Source organism: Nannobrachium achirus (genome assembly GCF_963921795.1).
Source record: "Nannobrachium achirus genome assembly, chromosome: 7".
In the NCBI taxonomy this organism is placed as follows: Eukaryota; Metazoa; Chordata; class Actinopteri; order Myctophiformes; family Myctophidae; genus Nannobrachium; species Nannobrachium achirus.
In genome coordinates, this window is record NC_137816.1 from 66,583,778 (window position 1) to 66,603,947 (window position 20,170).

Sequence of the window (20,170 nt, forward strand, 5' to 3'; positions counted from 1 at the left end):
TGGGCCTGCAATCGGGGCGCCTGAAGAAGTCGTGTCATTAACGGTGGTAGGAGTCGTCATGTCATTTGGAACGGCACCATTCAGGATCGGTGACGGTAATTTAGTTGTCAGATCTGTTGATGTTGTGCAATCCGAGCTCTCCTGACTGACTTTCACAGAACCGAGGTCTGCAGCGATAGACTCAGTGGATGTGGAGGAGAAGGGGATGGGAGGAGTGGTCTGTGCGGGAGTGGCAGCACTAATGGCTGTGGGCAGGACGGTGGAAGCAGAGTTATAGACAGGAACAGAGACAGGGCTTGTGCCATTCATGACTGTACGAGAGGTGGAAGTCTGGTCAGCAGTAGAGACGGTGCATACAACGGAGTCAGGGGGAGTCACAGTACTTGTTGAATGGGCTGTGCACGGTACTGAGGTGGAGACCACGGGGCCAGTGAGGATGGAAGCATCGCTGATGGTGGAAGAGGTTGCGCTAGGGCTAATTTTAGTAGGCGTGAGGGTCTCCCCTTCCCGGATCTGGGCCAGTTCGTTTTCAGGAGTGTTGCGCCCTGATGTTGGTCCAGTTTTGATAACTGGCTTTGGGGGCAAAGCAGGCTTCTCAGCAGCTTCGTGCACTGACGCGCTGGGCCGCAATGAATGCCTTGTATCTAAAAGAAAACAGCATGTACAGTACAAATTAGTTCAAGGTTCATGTATCAATGTCAAAACCGTGCACATTGACATGCATTTGTGCATCACTGTGTGCTTGACTGTGCTTGACTGTGTGTGTGTGTGTGTGTGTGTGTGTGTGTGTGTGTGTGTGTGTGTGTGTGTGTGTGTGTGTGTGTGTGTGTGTGTGTGTGTGTGTGTGTGTGCGTGCGTGCATGCGTGCATGTGTGCATGTGTGCATGTGCGTACATGCGTGTGTGCATGGCATGCGTGCATGTGTGTTTGTGTCTGTTACCTCCTGATGAGGTGGACATTGTTGGGGTTGTTGTAATGGTAGCACGCAGCTCAGGTTTATTGTCAATGATAGTACCTAATGCAGAAGAGCCATGAAAAGAATCATTCCACCTTGTTTACAACAGAAGAACATTTAACTTTTGCTTTGGTGTCTAGTTTCTAAGATATTCCAACTTGATTTGAATGTAAATCGATCCATTATAGCCAATCTCTCCTTTAGATACAAATCCTTCAAATTCAATGATTCATTTAAAGCCATGTAAAATAATATTGTTTTGTCACAAAAATGGCTAAATAGCTCTAGATTGTGAAAGTAATCATTGCTCGTGTTTGTTCAGTAATATGGGGTCTGCGTTTGCAATGCATTTATCAGGTCAGTATACCAATTTCATCCAGTCAGAATATAGAGGTTTGCATTTTTAACAAAAATATATTACTATACCTTTAATTTCCTGTTAATTGAAACATTTTGTTGATAAATGCATCAGAATGTACCATGAGCTCATGGAAGCTACTGGCACCACACACACACACACACACACACACACACACACACACACACACACACACACACACACACACCACACCCACACCCACACCCACACCCACACCCACACACACCCACACACACACACACACACACACACACACACACACACACACACACACACACACACAACACTTCCAAGAACAGCATGTATGCACATAAAAACCATGATAATGAGACATAATAACATAAAAACCATTATAAAGAGACATAATAACATAAAAACCATGATAATGAGACATAATAACATAAAAAACATTATAATGAGACATAATAACATAAAAACCATTATAAAGAGACATAATAACATAAAAACCATGATAATGAGACATAATAACATAAAAAACATTATGAAGAGACATAATAACATAAAAACCATGATAATGAGACATAATAACATAAAAAACATTATAAAGAGACATAATAACATAAAAAGAAACATTATAATGAGACTTACCCTCAGATTCCGCCTTTTTCATCTCACCCTCCTGATTCTACAAGAATGTATCAGATATTTAACAAGATATGTGCAATAGAGTAAAATGACCTTACATGGACTCGTGTAGAAAGGAATGGGCAACATATTAATTCATTACCAATTAATTTCCAAAACTTTCCAGGACCCTTGATCAATTCCAAAACGTATTCAGTACTGGAAAAATATTTTTCTAATTTCAAAATATTTCCAGGAATTTCATGACCGTGGGAACCCTGAATATATCAGTCAGTTGGGGCATTAAGGCCACTGTGGCCTCAGGGCCATTCTTTTTGTGGGCCACTTGAGGCCAAACTGAGGGGCAAGGACAGACATGGCCTTTGGCCTGAAATGAAGTGTGTGAAGTACAGCTGCAAGTAGCCTATTGCAGTGGTTCTCAACCTGTGGGTCGGGACCCCCAGGGGGGTCCCCAAATTATTTTGGCGTGTCCCCAGATGATTAACTTAATGTGCAACAGTAAACAACCCAATATACAGTTTTGGTGTATAGAGGGTATCTGCATTTCTAAAGTGACAATTAAAGGACTTAACTTAAAATGAAAAATGTTACATTGGCCAAATTGTCAAATATTAGAGGCAGAAATTGAGTGTGTTTGTGTGTGTGTGTGTGTGTGTGTGTGTGTGTGTGTGTGTGTGTGTGTGTGTGTGTGTGTGTGTGTGTGTGTGTGTGTGTGTGTGTGTGTGTGTGTGTGTGTGTGAGTGTGTGTGTGTGTGTGTGTGTGTGTGTGTGTGGGGGGGGGGGTACCCAGTTCAAATATGATTATTTTGGGGGTAGCGGCCTGAAAAGGTTGAGAACCACCGGCCTATTGTACCTGTGTACTACTGCACTACTGTACCTACTGTACCTGTGTGTCTGCGGACTGGGCCTTGGTCACACCGATACGCTGAAGCATGAGATGGAGTTTCTGCTCAAAGCTGTGCTGACCCTCACAGTGTCTCTGAAAGCACAAACAGAATACAGAATGTTTTGGTAAACTTTCACATTCTAAGACCGTTAACCACAGTCGGCCCTATTCTCAACCAGAATGAGCTATCCGTCAGTTTCTGAAATGCCTTTGAAATTGTTTGTGATTTTCTGAAATGTTACGACAATGTTTTTTTTTTTCATTCACAGAGACCATGCATATCATTTTCACCTGTAATGGCATCATTGGCACCAGTGGCGTCAGTTCAGAAAAAGCTAAGGTATGGCAACATGACTCGTGTCTTCGCGCGCGTGCAAGACACCAGTCATGTTGCCATACCTTAGCAACAGGCATGATACATTTATTTTAAGAAGTACATTCTATTTTTCCTCCCGTTTCTACAGTTTCTTGGGCTGGATATGGCAGCCTGGAATGTTGTTCAAGTACAGCTAACCTTGACATGTTAGTAAAAGTGCCACAATTAACAATAATGCATTGCACCTGTGCAGCTGACCCGTGGAACCTGGGAATATAACAATTTGTCAAGATGGGGAGAATATAATTATAATACCTTGTTAATGTGACCATTTTGTTAAATGTAGCATTTGTAGTTATTTTACTGTAATTTAAAAACATAATAACCAGCGCAGATAGACAAAGAGATATTCATGGAATTATATTTAAAAGCAACTTTTATTTTCCCCCCTGGACCCAGGGTATGGCAGCTGCATACCCCTGCCATACCCGATTGACGCCCCTGATTGGCACGGCCAAAACAGGGACACGGTCCAGCGACACTGACCTTGGCAGACTGTCGGGTTGGCGCGACGCTGCCCCCGGTGGCGGCTGACGACCCAGAGAGCAGGATGAGCGACTGGGACTTCCCCTCTCTGAGGGCGCGGCGGGGCGGAGCCACAGAGTCAGCAGCCCCGCCCCTCATGGCCGGAGGCGTGGCCTCCTCTTGCTGCTGCTGCTGCTGCTGCTGCTGCTCCGCTGCGTCTCCTCCGGGTCCTCCTCTCTCCTTCTCCTGGAGGACAAACACACAGTGGTGGGAAAAGGTTTTTTTTTTCTTATTCTTTTTTTCTTCTTCACACTTTTCTTTAATTTTTTACTCCACAGTGCCCTCTACAGCAGGGGTCTTCAACAGGGGGTCCGGGACCCCTTGGGGGTCCTCAGAGTTACCACAGGGGGTCCTCCAAATCTTTGAGTGATACTTTTTTTTCTCCTTTTTGAGCGGTGGTCACACCGTCTCCATAGCGTGGCCGTGTGTGTAGGTATGTATGTTTGTTTGTTTGTATGTATGTGGGTGGGTCTGTATGTAGCCTCAAGCCTGTGGTGTAGTACCTTTTATGACCACACATGTTAAGGGAGGGGCGCTGTTTTCAGGCCAGGCCAGGCCAGGCACACACACACACGCACACGTGTGTAAACCGTGGGTAAACCACCGCTCAGTTCACACGGGTGTGATTTTTTATATTAATCACTTGAACCCTAGCGTCCACATTCTGAGAACTTCAGCCAAAAATATCAGATCTACAAGCTCACAACGCCTCGCGCTGCGAGGCGTTGTGAGCTTGTAGATCGGCTATTTTCTGCAAAGAGGTTTGGTGTAGAGGGGGAAAAAGAGCAGACTAAGTACAGAGTGAAAGGTCAAGTTCTTTTTTGACGGTTCAAGTGGTTAAATGTCTGAAAACACACATTGACATGAATCCAAAATACACTGATGATTGTGCTGTCAAATATTGAAACGATATGGAATCTATGAAAAGGTTGTGGGGGTCCCTGCTTCATCTCTCTCTCAACTAAGGGGTCCTTGGCCTGAAAACGTTTAAGACCCCAGCTCTACAGATATGGTCAATGGTAATCTATATTGATGAGATTGTATTTCTACTTTTACTTAAAGAGGTGGCGCCATAGTTTTGTACTTCTTCATGGCACCTGATCTTTAAAGACAACTTTACCACTTTTCAGTTACCAAGCTATGATGGAAGCCATTGTTCTTGTGATGATAATAATCTAAAACTTTTTTTTGAAAATCTTGTTTAAAAAAAAAGCCTATTAATGATGTCACAGATAGACAGGTTTCTGAACTGCCCCCACAGTCCTCCTAAAAGACACTGAGTACAAAAGGATTGAAAAGTGGTAAAGTTGTATTTAAGTAAAAGTATCAATACTGCAAAGTAGAAATACAATCTTGTCAATTATAGGTTACCATTGACCATATCTGTAGAAAACAATCTGTATGCAGACACATTTTATTTTCTGCCCAAAAAGTCTATTTTGTGAGTAGTTTTAGTTAAATTTGACTAAAGTCGGAGCCCTCGCAGGGCAGTGGAATTCCTTGTCCGTGATCTGAGGCCAGTTCCTGGCAGGGCGTTAGAAAGAACTGGCTAACGCTCTGGACCAGAGCTAGTCTCGCGTGGCCAGACTGCGGCAAGGGAAGTCTTATGATGAGAATGGGATAAAGCGGATATGACGCACCCGCTCCCTTGGTGCAGTAGCAATGACAAGTCCTACTGGAAGCGTTATGTCTTCTTTCAATATGTTTTGGGCCGTTATTTCGTCTTTCTCTGCTGTTACTTCCATGAGGTTTTCAAAGGTTTTCTTAAACTATAGTCTATACACGCATAACAATGTGTTTCTGTTATGTTTCCGATGGGACAACAGTTCCAGTTTGCTGCAGTGGCGGCTACTTCCGATACTAGCCGTTCGGGAGCTGTCGTTCCAGACTATATACTGTATATAGCATTCAGAGATTGTGGAATAGTTCAACCCTAACTAGCTCACTGGCACTGCTGCACCCACCTCTGCCTTGCCATTCTGGTGCTCTCTGGTCTTCTCCTTGTCCTTCTCTGCCCTCGCCGCCTCCCTGAGAGGTCGGATGAGGTCTGCCATGGAGGTCTTCTTGGGCCGTCCCTCCTGGCTGCCCTCTGAGCGGAGCGGCCGTCTCCTCCTCAGCGTGAAGAAGTCTCCCAGCTTCCTCCTGAGGGTCCTGCCCGGGGGCGGCGGGCACGGCGTGCCCGGGGCCGGCGGGCACGGTGTGCCGCAGGCAGGGGATGCTTCTTGTTCCGTAGAGAAGGCTTCGTCATTTTGCCTTTTCCTTTTCAGAGAAATTAAATTAAAAAAAAATCACCAAACCAGTAGGGCTGTCACAATTATGTAATAATTGTGACAATAATTGTGACAACATAATCGTCTAATCGTGATTATTTGACATTATCGTGATTATTTTGTCATAATCGTCATAATCGTGAATGTTGAAAAATAGTGGAAATAGTAGATCTACAAGCTCACAACGCGTCGCATCGCGACGCGTTGTGAGCTTGTAGATCGGCTATTTCCACTATCAATGTTATTTTTTAAGTAGTAAGTTGTCAAATATGTCAGTCGTTTATTTGTGTGTTTAGGTTATGTATCATATCTGCCATATGCAACTTCAAAGCCTAAAAGCCAAACAGAAATGTAATTATCAACGACAAAAACACAATTAAATCGTTAATCGCCAATTATTTGAGTGAAAATTAATCGTCATGTAAAATGTCATATCGTGACAGCCCTACAAACCAGTGAGAGAACTTTCAGTTCTATAGAAGCAATTTAAAAACCACTTGTTGAACCCTATTTTATCTATTCTGGGGGCAAACATTGTCTGGAAATAGCTGTCTACAAGCTCAAGACTTGACTATTTTAGGCAAAGAGATTTATGTGCATGGAAAATAATACTAAAGCCAGGGTTCCCAAACCTTTCCATATTTGAACTGAGGACCCCGCACCCTGACAACGCATTTGGAATTGAAGGCATTACATTTAGTTTGACTCGGTTCCACAGATGAGTATTGTGGAAATAGACGTTCTACAAGCTCGCAACGCCTCGCAGTGTAGATCGGCCATTTTCACAATGTTTGCCTCTTTCTTTTTTTCCCCTTTTTTAACACATCTGGTGCCAACCCCGAGTTTCCCGAGTTTGTATTGATACCAACGCTGTGCCAACCCCGAGTTTCCCGAGTTTGGGCCGTTTTTGAAAAAAAAGAAAAAAAATAAATTTCAATTTTTTTTTTTTCAAAACAATTTTTTGGACCTCCAGAAATGTATTAGGCATGATCGCGATCGCGAAATTGCATGTTTAACCCCCATACCAACCCATTCTTTCAAACATGGCAGCCATGTTTGTTTACATCTGAAGAAAACATAATGGCCCATAAATCATGAATGCCTGAACGGATTTCCAAGCGGATTTTTTTGTTTGAAAGCTGTGAACAGCATCTACACACGTGGTTCATCATCTAGGCATGGGCGTGCACTTTTTACACAGTTGCACAATTACATGGAAGTCTATGGTAACCATGGCAACGCGAGACATTGAAGAGAAAAAATCATTGCAAGGGTTAGGGTTAGGGTTAGGGTTAGGGAGATATTTGTGGTCAGCACAGCTGAAAACAGGCCCAGGCCTGTTTGCCTCTTTCTTACATAATATTTGTCAATTTTGTATTCAAGCGTCCTTAAAAGTCCTTAAATTGTAACTTTAGAAATGTGCAGATAGACACCCTTTATACTCTGTATGTTGGTGTTACTGTTGAGCGAGAAAACAATGTGGCATTTGGGGGACTCCTCAAAATAATTTGGGGACCCACCCCCAATTTGGGAACCACTTTAGTGGCGAAAAAAAGAACCTCTGGGAACTCAGATTGCTGTACCAGAGGATCTAGTAGAGAGCCCTTGGGGACCGTCCGTAACCTGAAGCATTGTGAGCTTGTAGATCAGCTATTTTCTGCAAAGTAATTTGGTGTAGAGGGCAACAAAAGGAGGGGGGGTAACCAAGTACAGACCCCAGGGGGATCGGGATCAATGACGCATAACATTGGCCATTAATAACAGGTTGTGGAGAGGAGAGGCTTGTTCCACTTAGTTAATTGAGTGCTATTGATTATGGAAACACAAAGGAAATAGAAATACTCACAGGATGTCAGAGGGAAGTAGTCTCTTAGTGAAGAACTCTTCAACGCCCTCGTCCACTCTGCCCATCATGTTGTCATTCTCCGCCTCATTGTCGCTCTCAATGATCGGCTCCTACACACACAGACAGACAGACAGACAGACAGACAGACAGACAGACAGACAGACAGACAGACAGACAGACACACACAGATGTAAAGGGTGCAGTGATTTATTGAAAATAAAGATTTCAAAAGTTGACAATATTTATCATCAGAATGCCAAATTAGACTATAACACAGGTAGGCCTGGTCTGGTGTAATGCTTTTAGACTGTAATGCTTTTAGACTAGGGCCCTATTATGATCCAGGTCTTATGCCTTATGCCTTAACTTCTTTACCTTTCTTTCACTATTTTGAAAAACATTTTTAAATACTTCAAATGCTGATCTACTTGCAGATCAGCTATTTGAAATATTTAAAAAACAAAAACAAAATAGTAAAAAAAGGCAAAGAAGTTAAGGCATAAGACCTGGATCATAATAGAGTGTTTTGACTGTACTTGTGCTGTTTTACATTTCTGTCTAAAAGAATGTTCAATCAATCAATCAATCAATCAATCAATCAATCAATCAATAAAGCCCACAGACAGATGTAACCACTTTGGGCATATTGCCATGATAGGGTACGTCAAAATATTCCGAAATGTTCGACAAAATTCATAACCTGTCGTGAGCTTGTAGATGGTCTACTTTTGCTGCCTGACACTGTCGCTCGAAAAAACATACAAAAACATACAAAAACATACAAAAACATACACAAACATACACAAACATACACAAACATACACAAACATAAACATACAAAAACATAAACATACAAAAACATACAAAAACATACACATGCTGTGGGGTGGAAACCTCATAGGTCCAAAACTGTTACTTTTCAGGATTCAGATTCTGAAATAACTTTAATGCTTTTGTGTGACGCTCAGGGGCGTCAATTGGGTATGGCAGAGGTATGCAGCTGCCATACCCTGGGTCCAGGGCGGAAAATAAAGGTTACTTTTAAATATAAATCCATTAATGTCTCTTCTGCTTATTATGTTGTTAAATTAAAATAACTACAAATGCAACATTTAACATAATGGTCACTTTAACAAGGTATTATAATTATATTCTCCACACTTGTATTCTCCCCAGCTTGACAAAATGGTATATTACCAGGTTCCGCAGGTCAGCTTGACAGGTGCAATGCATTATTGTTAATTGTGGCACGTTTACTAACATGCTAAGTTTAGCTGCACTTGAAAAACCATTCCAGGCTGCCATATCCAGCCCAAGAAACCCTAGAAATCTGTGTAAAAAACGGACAAAAGTCGTTTCTTTTTTCTGCGAGGCGTTGTGAGCATGTAGATCTGCTATTTTCACAATAGAACCGTGTTATCCCAAATGTAATGCCTCTTTTCCATGAGGACTCCCATCTTTGCCATACCCTAGCTTTTGCTGAACTGACGCCACTGGTGACGCTGTAGTACAGGGGTGTCCAAAGTGCGGCCCGGGGGCCGAATGCGGCCCGAGGACACATTTTATACGGCCCACGGCTTCATTCATACATTGTATTATAGACGGCCTGCCAGGCCAGCACCGTCAAACAAGAATATTTTCTCAGAGTATAATTTATCAGGATTCTTTGTTCCCTGTTGTCTCATTCTGAAGTCAAAGAAAGGATATTTTATTGTATTCTTTGTACCGTGCACGTCTGGTTACATTTGGTAATGTGAAATAATAAGGCTGAGTTATAAATGTTTTGTTCAGAGCACACACCTGACAAAAAACAGTTGATATTAAATATTGATGATGATGCATGTATATCGTCGTTGTCGGGTGGAAACCTTGTATGTCCAAAACCGTTCGTTTTGTATTTATCATTTTAAAAATGATTTAAACTAGTGAAAGGTGCGAGGCGTTGTGTGCTTGTAGATCTGCTGTTTTCACTACTTTTGATCGACGGTCTTGTATGATGAAGCAGGGCTTTACTTGGTGAAAGAACGTACACATTTGAAACTTGGAGATACGAGGTTTCCACCCGACAACGACGATATTATGTGACTTTGATACGGTCCGACCGAAAAGAACATTATGTCAGGAGGAAATATAGTCGGCCCTTGGGTGTTTTAACATTTTCTAATGTGGCCTCCTTTGAGAAAGGCTGGGACAGCACTGCTGTGGTGTGATCAAGGATGGTGTTCATTTAGGAACAAAGAAAAAGTAAAGTATATATGGAGATAAGAGGTTTCTGCCTGACAACTATCCTATGGTCCTGAGGGAATTCTATGTGTTCTGAATCACTGGATGGTCCAGCAGAGCACAGACCACAGGTCCAGCTCAATGATGAGATCATACACACACACACACACACACACACACGCATACACACGCATGCACACACACAGCAGTTCATACATGCACATGCCTGCACACTCATTCAATATATTTTCACACAGAATTCCATGAAGAAGACACCTTATACTATATGAAAAGAGATCGGCTATATTTTCGGACCTTGGTGTAGAGGGGGAAAAGGGGGGGGGGGACAAGGTATAAACCCTGGGTTACCACACACCGGTGCACAGGGTGTATAAGGGGTTAATGAAGAAGACGCAATGCAATCACAATTTAAACAAGCAAACACATTCAGACCACTATCACCCATGATAATCTACACACACACACACACACACACACACACACATGCACGCACGCACGCACACACACACACACACACGCGCACGCGCACAGACACTGCACGCACGGTGGAGCTCCACACAGCTGCTGCCTAATAATTCTAGCATCTCTCCCTTCCCCCGTGCCCCTCCTCCTCCCTTCCCCCCTTATTTTTTCCTCTCACCGTGGCAACCGTATCACTTGGCTTTCCTCTCCCACCCTTCCATTTTGTGTCAGTCTCTACACACGCACGCACGCACGCACGCACACACGCACACACGCACACACACACACACACACACACACACACACACACACACACACACACACACCACCTGTCCTTCCCTCATCTCCTCTCAGCTCGCGGCCACAGACAGACAGTACCCCGATGGGCCAGAGGCGTCACTTGGGTATGGCAAGCTATGGCAGCTGCCATACCTTTGGCTACAGGGGGGAAATAATAAAATGTACTGTAAGCGTGCCTGTTGCTAAGGTATGGCAACATGACTGGTGTCTTGCACGCGCGCCCTGCCATACCTTAGCCTTTTCTGAACTGACGCAGCTGCCCCGATGGACAATTACAATTCACTGTGGCAAAAAAAAAAATGATGGGAATTAGACGAAAGACGATGAAGGAGTATGGATGTATGTATTTATGGATGGGTGTATGTATGGATGTATGGATGGGTGTACCTGTTGTTGTGTTCTGGCGGCGGGGCGGTGGTTGTGCTTGTGGCGGTGCGGTCGGGGTCTGCTCTGGGTGTAGTGCCTCAGTGCGGGTCCTCCCAGCGGCAGCTCCATGGAGATGGAGAGGAGGAGAGGAGGGGAGGACAACCATGTATGTAGCACCACACACACACACACACATACACACACGCCCTCCTCGTTGCCACGGCAGCCTCCCTCCTCCGCTGCCTGCCTCCTCCTCCTCCCTCCTCGACTACTGTTGCTAAGAGGCGCCCAGCCCAGGCAGCCCTGGTCGTTGCCAGGTTCTGAGAGAGAAACAAGCCAGACCAAAAGAAGTGACACATGAGTAGAAGGCCATGTCACAATTATGACATGGGTGCATCTCTCCATTCCGAGTAACCCTATCTCTTACCCTAACCATAACCTCTGTGGAGGTGTCGCCACTCCGACAATAAGAAGTCACTGTAGGGGTGGCGACATGTCGGAATGGAGAGAAGCCTCCCTTATGACATAATCGTCACATAGCAATTATTTTGTCATAATCATTTCCGTTGAAAAATGTTCATTTTTAAGATCGGCTGTCTTCACTAGTTTAAATCCTTTTTAAAATGATAAATACAATACTGGCTTTCAAGCAGTTTCAAGGGGCACACTTGACCCTTCTCAGGGGCACACCAAAGGTCCCCAGGCACAGTGGTTGAGAAACACTGGCCTACCGAACTTCCGTTTCTGTGACACATGCGTCACAGAAAAAAAAACAAAAACGTTATTATTGCTCTTTAGCTGTCCCAGCAACACACTCTTGCGGAATCTATAGCACCAGTAAACAGGACGTGCACAAAATTTGCCATCAGAGCCGGCGCCCACTTAGGAGGCTTTTTGTAGGATTTGTGTACCATGTCGCACTCTAGTGGATCAATGAGGTTGAGCTATCTTCATTAATTAAATATCTTTGGTGTCCCACATCTGATTGAGTGCTGCACATCCGGGAGACCCAGCCAATAGCCGTGGACCAATCGAGGTACTTCTGGCAGTCAGGTGCTTCAAAGTAAACGCCACTGAGCAACTTTTATTGAAATGAATAGCTGGGGGTGGGGCAGTCTGCCCTCTAGTTTATATATACCTCTATGCCAGAGGGGGCCTTGGACCCTCAGGTGCAAATTCTGCCATTCAGTTTAAGTTTGATGTATTGTTTTACTATATATAAAACAACTCCCTCCAGGGACGTGCTGGGCCCCTGATTCAGCCCGGGAAAAAGAGTTGTAGAGGCCCTCATTGCGCGCTAATAGAGAGATCTCTCTCTATAGCGCTGCTGCTACTCAAAGATTTGCCATTTCAGATCATGACAAGTGACAAGCCAGTGGGCCAATTACATGAGTTATATTTCGTCGTTGTCGGGTGGAAACCTTGTAAGTCCAAAACCGTTTGTTTTGTATTTATCATTTTAGAAATGATTTAAACGAGTGATAACAGCCGATCTACAAGCACACAACGCCTCGCGGTGCAAGGCGTTGTGTGCTTGTAGATCTGCTGTTTTCACTACTTTTGTGCGACGGCCTTATGATGAAGCAGGGCTTTACTTTGCAAAAAAAATGTACAAATTTGAAACTTGGAGATACAAGGTTTCTGCCCGACAGTGACGATTTGCTTTGTTGGCCGCCCAGCCCCCAAAATGGAACGAAGGCAGACATTTTATTTTAATTTTTTCCTAATGACCGGCCTGGACAGGCCGGGAATGAACCGGCCGTTCGGGAGTTGTCCCGCTTTTCCCAATGGCCAGCACGTCCCTGACTCCCTCAGTCATTTAATAACCTCAGTGGAGAATCTACATCAGGGGTCGGCAACCTTTTTGACATCAAGTTCCATGTTGTTAACTTCTTGACAGTCAGTGTGCCATAGGCTATCGACATAAAAGTGTATTATGCAACCACATCAAAAGAAAACACATTTTGATTATCAATATATGTTTCTTCTTCTTTAGAAATATTTTCTTCCACATCAGGATGATGATTGTAATGTCTAATTTGCATACAGATTTGAGGGGACTAAATTTAACAGACTAATATTTTTATATATTTAATTTGAAGAATCATCACACTTATGCCAGTGTGTGCCAGTGTCAGTGATCTGATCACCCTCCCCTGTGCCAGTGTTGGAGCCCGTGCCTAAGGTTGCCTACCCCTGATCTAGTCATAAACATCTGGATGTCAAATATAAAGTGCCCCCCCGCCCCCAAACATCGCCGTCACGCACAAGAACCAATAGGCAAACAAGCTCAAAGTCGCTTATAATTAGCAGACATGGCAACATTGCAAGCGGCGGCTATGTAATGCTCTCGTTACCACAGACAATATAGTATCTCATATAACATGAGAATGACAGACGAATAGAACACAGTAGGCTACTATGCTATGCAGTAGATATGTAAATAAAATAAAATGAAAACAACAAAAGAAAAAGAAAACAGTAAGTCTAAACAGAAAGTATGCTATATACAAAGAAGGGGCACCTGTAGACTTTATTTGGCAGGCAGGCTGTGGCAGTGACGCTTCATGAGCTTGTAGCTTGGTGATTCTTCTTTTCCGACGCGCTGGCATTGTTTTATTTTTATTTTAATACATTCAATATGTGAACAGTGAACACCCCGGCGATACAACCAATAAATGCAAACCGGTTTTCTCTGTATGACAGACAGTGGCTCTCAAACTTTTTCATGTGTCAAGGACCCCCAAATTGACACTTGTTAATAGTCCGTAGACCCCCATTTGAAAAAATATGCCAGGGACCCCCATTAGAGAAGATCAGGCAGCAGCCGTTCGCAACTGGTAAAGAAAACAATCCTAGCCCAGCCCTCCCCTGCCCCTTCTTTGTACCTGTATATACTTACTGTTTGTTTAGACTTACTGTTTTCTTTTTTTCTTTTTTTTTTTTTGGTTCTTTCATTTTATTTTATTTACATATCTAGGCCTACTGCATAGTACTGTGTTCTATTCGTCTGTCATTCAATGTTATATGAGATACTTTAATGGTTTCCTGTGGAAATAAGCTTAGTCTTTTCTAGGATCTCCTTTTAGTAGACCTTGTACCAGTGAACTGTATACCGTCATGAAACTGTACCTTTTCCTATGCAAACTTAAAGTCTTCAATCAATCAATCAGTGATTCTCAACCATTTTCATTTCAAGAACTCCCAATGCATTAAGCTGGGGACCCCCTGTAACTCACTCAAGGACCACTTTTAGAACCAATCATGTATGACACACTGGTTATATGACTGAATATGGCACATTATTATGAGTCCACTATGGCTAGGGGTTCTTCAAACTCTGAGAGTGTTCAAATGGAACCAACATTACTGTCCACTCATGTTGTGTGTCCACTGTCCACAGTCCACCACAATAGAGGAACTATGCACATGACATCATACCAGGAAGTTATGCGGGAACGCTTACTGAGCAGCAAAAAACTACTTCCTGGTCTTGACAGCCCAAACATCCAAACAGAAAGGTCCTATCTGATTGCATTAAACAACGCTAAACTCACTTTGCCACTCGATTTGCCACTCACTTCATGCATGTGCATAAACTCTATAAGCCAATATGGTGTAATAAAATGATATCCTAAGTAATAGAATCATATCCTTAGACCAGGGGTCTTCAACGTTTTCAGTCCAAGGACCCCTAAGCTGAGGGAGAGATGAAGCAGGGACCCCCACAACCTTTTCATAGATTCCATATAGTTTCATCGTTTGGCAGCACAATCATCAGTGTATTTTCGATTCGTGTCAATTTGTTTTTTAAAATATTTAACCTCTTAAACCGTCAATACTTAATAAACTTGACCTTTCACTCTGTACTTAGTCTGCTCTTTTTACCCTCTACACCAAAGCTCTTTGCCCGAAAATAGCTCACAATGCCTCGCGCTGCGAGGCGTTGCGAGCTTGTAGATCTGCTATTTTTGGCCAAAGTTGTCAGAATATGGACGCTAGGGTTTAAGTGGTTAATGTAAAAAAGGAGAAAAAAGATTCTACCACACAAAGATTTGGAGGACCCCCTGCAGTAACTCTGAGGACCCCCTATAGGGGTCCCGGACCCCCTGTTGAAGACCCCTGCCTTAGACTGACAGATTTGACATCCCACACGACCACCCTCCCTTCAGAGGGAAGAAAACTAACTGATCTGATGTGACCAGGAAAGAAAGGGACCTCTAAGGTTTATATGTGACACAGTGGTGTTAATATTATCATCTGATGAACAAAGTGCGAATCACGTCCATCCGTCAAGATATTAGGCTTAAATTTGTGAGAACCGCGACGGCAGTAGGCCTTCTACTACACTAAGATGAACACAATGTTCTGGAGATTATGTAACAAAATGAATAATTAATCTTTGCAGGCAGACGCTCAGCAAGGCTTTGAGTGTGGCTGCCTCTATAGGAGCTTGATTGCTTTTATGTCCTTCAGAAAATTAAAGGGGATGATCTTTCTCTTTTACAAAGAAAAAAGCCTATCCTTTCCTCCCCCTGACCTTAAATACCATTTTAGTCAGAAACATTCACGTCAAGTCATTTACCATTTATTGCAAATGGAATACACATTAAGCAGATTTAACCATTTATTGCATAAATGGAATAGGCCTACAGTTAATCTTGGCGTTTAAAGGGCTCCGCGATAGGAGATGCTCCCTGAAATGTTGTGCAAGCTTTTCTGAGCATGCTAAGCAAAATCAGGGAAAGCAAGCAATACCCTCCCATAGGGATACAATAGCAATACATGCATTGAACATGTAACTTAGTCAAATCACAGTATCGGAGCATAACATTGACATGTAACTTAGTCAAAATCACAGTATTTGAACTTAACAACATTGACATGTAACTTAATCAGACAATCACAAGTATTTGAGCTAAGCCAGACTGATCGTGCAAAGGTGGAGGCTGGGGTGGAGGAGGCAGCGAGCAGCGAATGATTCAGAAGCTTCGGAAACCAAGCATTGGAAGAGAAAGCAAGCCCTATTTAAAGGAGCCTTCCCTACTGATTGAGAGCTTTGATTGGAGTATGGCAGTCATGTGACGTAATGACCAGCAGGTATGATAATGAGGTATGAGAACAGAGCTGACTGACATCGGACTACAGCTTGCAGCGACTTGACTCCCATGTCCTGCATAAACTAACGCTGACGCTTCATTTACTTCACATTGTGTTTTTTTTTCTTATTTTTTTATTTGTCTGTGATTCTGTTGAGTTAAAAAAGGATCCCAATTGAAACAAGCCCAAAAGCTTTTTTGAGTTATCCTTTTAGTTGACCTTGTACCAGTGAACTGTACCGTCATGAAACTGTACCTTTTCCTATGCAAACTTCTGATAAAGTCTTCAATCAATCAATCAATGCTGAAATAAGTTTTAAATAATCATATAGCCTAGTGATGAACAGGAGTGTCCTCTCCTCTTATCTCCAGCTTTCTTAGTAAACACATTTTAAGGTTAATGAAATATCCAGCTCCGTGTAGCCATGGCCTGAGAATGGTGATAATTTGGGGCTAGGGGTAGATCAATGTGGAGGTAAGGCCATGGCTACACAGAGCTGGATATTTGTGAATCTAGACATTTTTTGGTGCTGTTGGGGCTTGCAGCCACACAAAGCTGGATATTTTGGCAGTGAATCTGGATATTTTTCAATCCGGATAAATAAGTGGAGACATTGAAAAATATCTGGATATCTGGATCCGTGTAGACATGGAACCCGGATATCTCTGAAGACTTTACTGTGTGTGTGCTTGTCCCCCTAGTGGAGGTCTGGGGAATCATGACACCCAAGACACCATGATACCCAAGTACCTGTCAAAATACTTTATAAACATTAAGGATGTCCATAATTACAACACCAGAGGCAGCGCCACAGATCACTTTCAACCCAGAGTCAAAACCAACAAAGGGTCAAACTCTTTTTTCTGCTATACCACCAAAATGTGGAAAGCCTTACCGAAGGCAATAAAGGAGTGTGGATCACTAGCATCCTTTAAAATTGCCCTGAAAAACCACTTACAGGCAGCAGCCGTTCTCAACTGGTAAAAAAACTAACCTAGCCCAACCCTACCCTCCCCTGCCCCTTCTGTGTATATACTTACTTACTGTTTAGACTCTTTTTTTTTTTGTTCTCTCATTTTTCTTTTCTTTACATATCTACTGCATAGTACTGTGTTCTATTCGTCTGTCACTTAAATGGTTTCCTGTGGAAATAAGCTTAGTCTTTTCATGGATCTCCTTTTAGTAGACCTTGTACCAGTGAACTGTACCGTCATGAAACTGTACCTTTTCCTATGCAAACTTCTAATAGTCTTCAATCAATCAAAATCAGATTATTTTAGACCTAGATATCTTTGTCGTGTGGACATAGATATTTTTCTATGTGGATATCTGAAAAACCAGGATATATGAAAAATCCAGCTCCGTGTAGCCATGGCCTTAGTCTGGTCACATCCTGGTCTAAATAAAGGCCATGGCTACACAGAGCTGGATATTTCATATATCCCGTTTTTTCAGATATCCACATAGAAAAACATCTAGGTCCACACGGAGCTGGATATTTCATATGTCCCGATTTTTCAGATATCCACGTAGAAAAATATCTAGGTCCACACGACAAAGATATCTAGTTCTAACAAGCACACACACAGTAAAGTCTTCAGAGATATCCGGGTTCCATGTCTACACGGATCCAGTGAATCAGAAATAAGATTATTTTGGATGATTATTTTGGGGGGTCCCCAGTTCAAATATGATTTGGGGGGTTTCGGCTTGAAAAGGTTGAGAACCACAAGGCTTGTTGAAGGATTTTAACTCTATTCATGATATGTGGATGCATTTTGAGTCTTCAAATAGTTATGGAGAAATTCATTCATATACAGTATGGCCACCTAATGACTGATTTTCAGGTGATAAAACGAGAAACACATGGCCACTAGGGTTAAGTAACAATAGGAGAAAAATCCATTAAAGAAAACAGACATCAAACAGACTAGTCTTTATTGATCCCCATTGTGAACTTATAGCAGCACTGGAGTAGGCATGAAACAAATTACAACCAAGACTCAAATTCAAAGAATAAGGGGAAAATAGGTAATAAAGATGGACCATTAGAAAAATAAAGTAGTCTTAATTAGCCATCAGCACTTGAACTGACCGGGACAACAGTATACAGTATGAACAATTACAAAATATAAAGGCATACTGTAAGTACAAGGCACAATCTATCACCAGAATATGAACATACTGTATATCTACAGTATATTTCAAAGAACAAAACCAATAATAACACTGTGCTCTCTATTATAGTCTAGAACCTTTTCCAGTCGAAGTGGATGTGTGGTTCGCACATCCCACCTCCGGGACATTACTGTACAGTATGTGTGTACAGTGTATAAGGACTGAACCTAACAAACCTAACAAACTGTCCCTTTAGGGCTGTGTAATTGTTTTTACATTAATCCCTAGAGATAAACATGGAGCAAAGATGTTTGTCTTTCTGCATCACCAATACTGTATATGCAGAGCATCTTGCCAGCAAATACAAGTAAGAATAGGAACCATTAGCTGTATATATCTGCTGACAAAAAGAGACAAACTAAAACAAAAACAACTTGCAAGGCATTGATGTTTACACATACAGGCAACTTACCACTAGTACCACCCTCATTGTGAGACCACTAGTATCACCCTCATTGTGAGACCACTAGTATCACCCTCATTGTGAGACCACTAGTACCACCCTCATTGTAAGACCACTAGTACCACCCTCATTGTAAGACCACTAGTACCACCCTCATTGTAAGACCACTAGTACCACCCTCATTGTGAGACCACTAGTAGCACCCTCATTGTGAGACCAAACACAAAGAGAAAAAACAAAAGCAAAAGCAACTCTCAAACTAGCAAAAGAAAAGGTAATTAAAGGCTTTTTAATTATATCCTTTAGCTTGTTGAGTGGATGTGAGGCAGGTCTATGTATATAATATGTACAATCAACAACAAACATAACAAGCAATATACAATCTATTGACAGTGAAACCGTTAAGAGCGATCGGTCAACATAACAGGCAACTGACTGTCATACTTTGGTGTACATCCATAGTCTGTGGACCAGGTGTACATCCATAGTCTGTGGACCAGGTGTACATCCATAGTCTGTGGACCAGGTGTACATCCATAGTCTGTGGACCAGGTGTACATCCATAGTCTGTGGACCAGGTGTACATCCATAGTCTGTGGACCAGGTGTACATCCATAGTCTGTGGACCAGGTGTACATCCATAGTCTGTGGACCAGGTGTACATCCAGTCTGTGGACCAGGTGTACATCCATAGTCTGTGGACCAGGTGTACATCCATAGTCTGTGGACCAGGTGTACATCCATAGTCTGTGGACCAGGTGCACATCCATAGTCTGTGGACCAGGTGTACATCCATAGTCTGTGGACCAGGTGTACATCCATAGTCTGTGGACCAGGTGTACATCCAGTCTGTGGACCAGGTGTACATCCATAGTCTGTGGACCAGGTGTACATCCATAGTCTGTGGACCAGGTGTACATCCATAGTCTGTGGACCAGGTGTACATCCATAGTCTGTGGACCAGGTGTACATCCATAGTCTGTGGACCAGGTGTACATCCATAGTCTGTGGACCAGGTGTACATCCATAGTCTGTGGACCAGGTGTACATCCATAGTCTGTGGACCAGGTGTACATCCATAGTCTGTGGACCAGGTGTACATCCATAGTCTGTGGACCAGGTGTACATCCATAGTCTGTGGACCAGGTGTACATCCATAGTCTGTGGACCAGGTGTACATCCATAGTCTGTGGACCAGGTGTACATCCATAGTCTGTGGACCAGGTGTACATCCATAGTCTGTGGACCAGGTGTACATCCATAGTCTGTGGACC

At 42.9% G+C, this 20,170-nt stretch overlaps 1 protein-coding gene across 1 annotated transcript in view; it reads left to right on the forward strand.

Annotated features, from left to right (window-relative positions):
• cog4 (component of oligomeric golgi complex 4) overlaps nt 1-12,782 on the forward strand; it is a 182,080-nt gene extending 169,298 nt beyond the window's left edge. The window contains exon 21 of the mRNA XM_080729706.1: nt 12,716-12,782. The gene's annotated coding sequence lies outside the window, so the exon portion shown is untranslated. The remainder of the gene's footprint in view (nt 1-12,715) is intronic.
• Nucleotides 12,783-20,170: the final 7,388 nt, after the last annotated feature.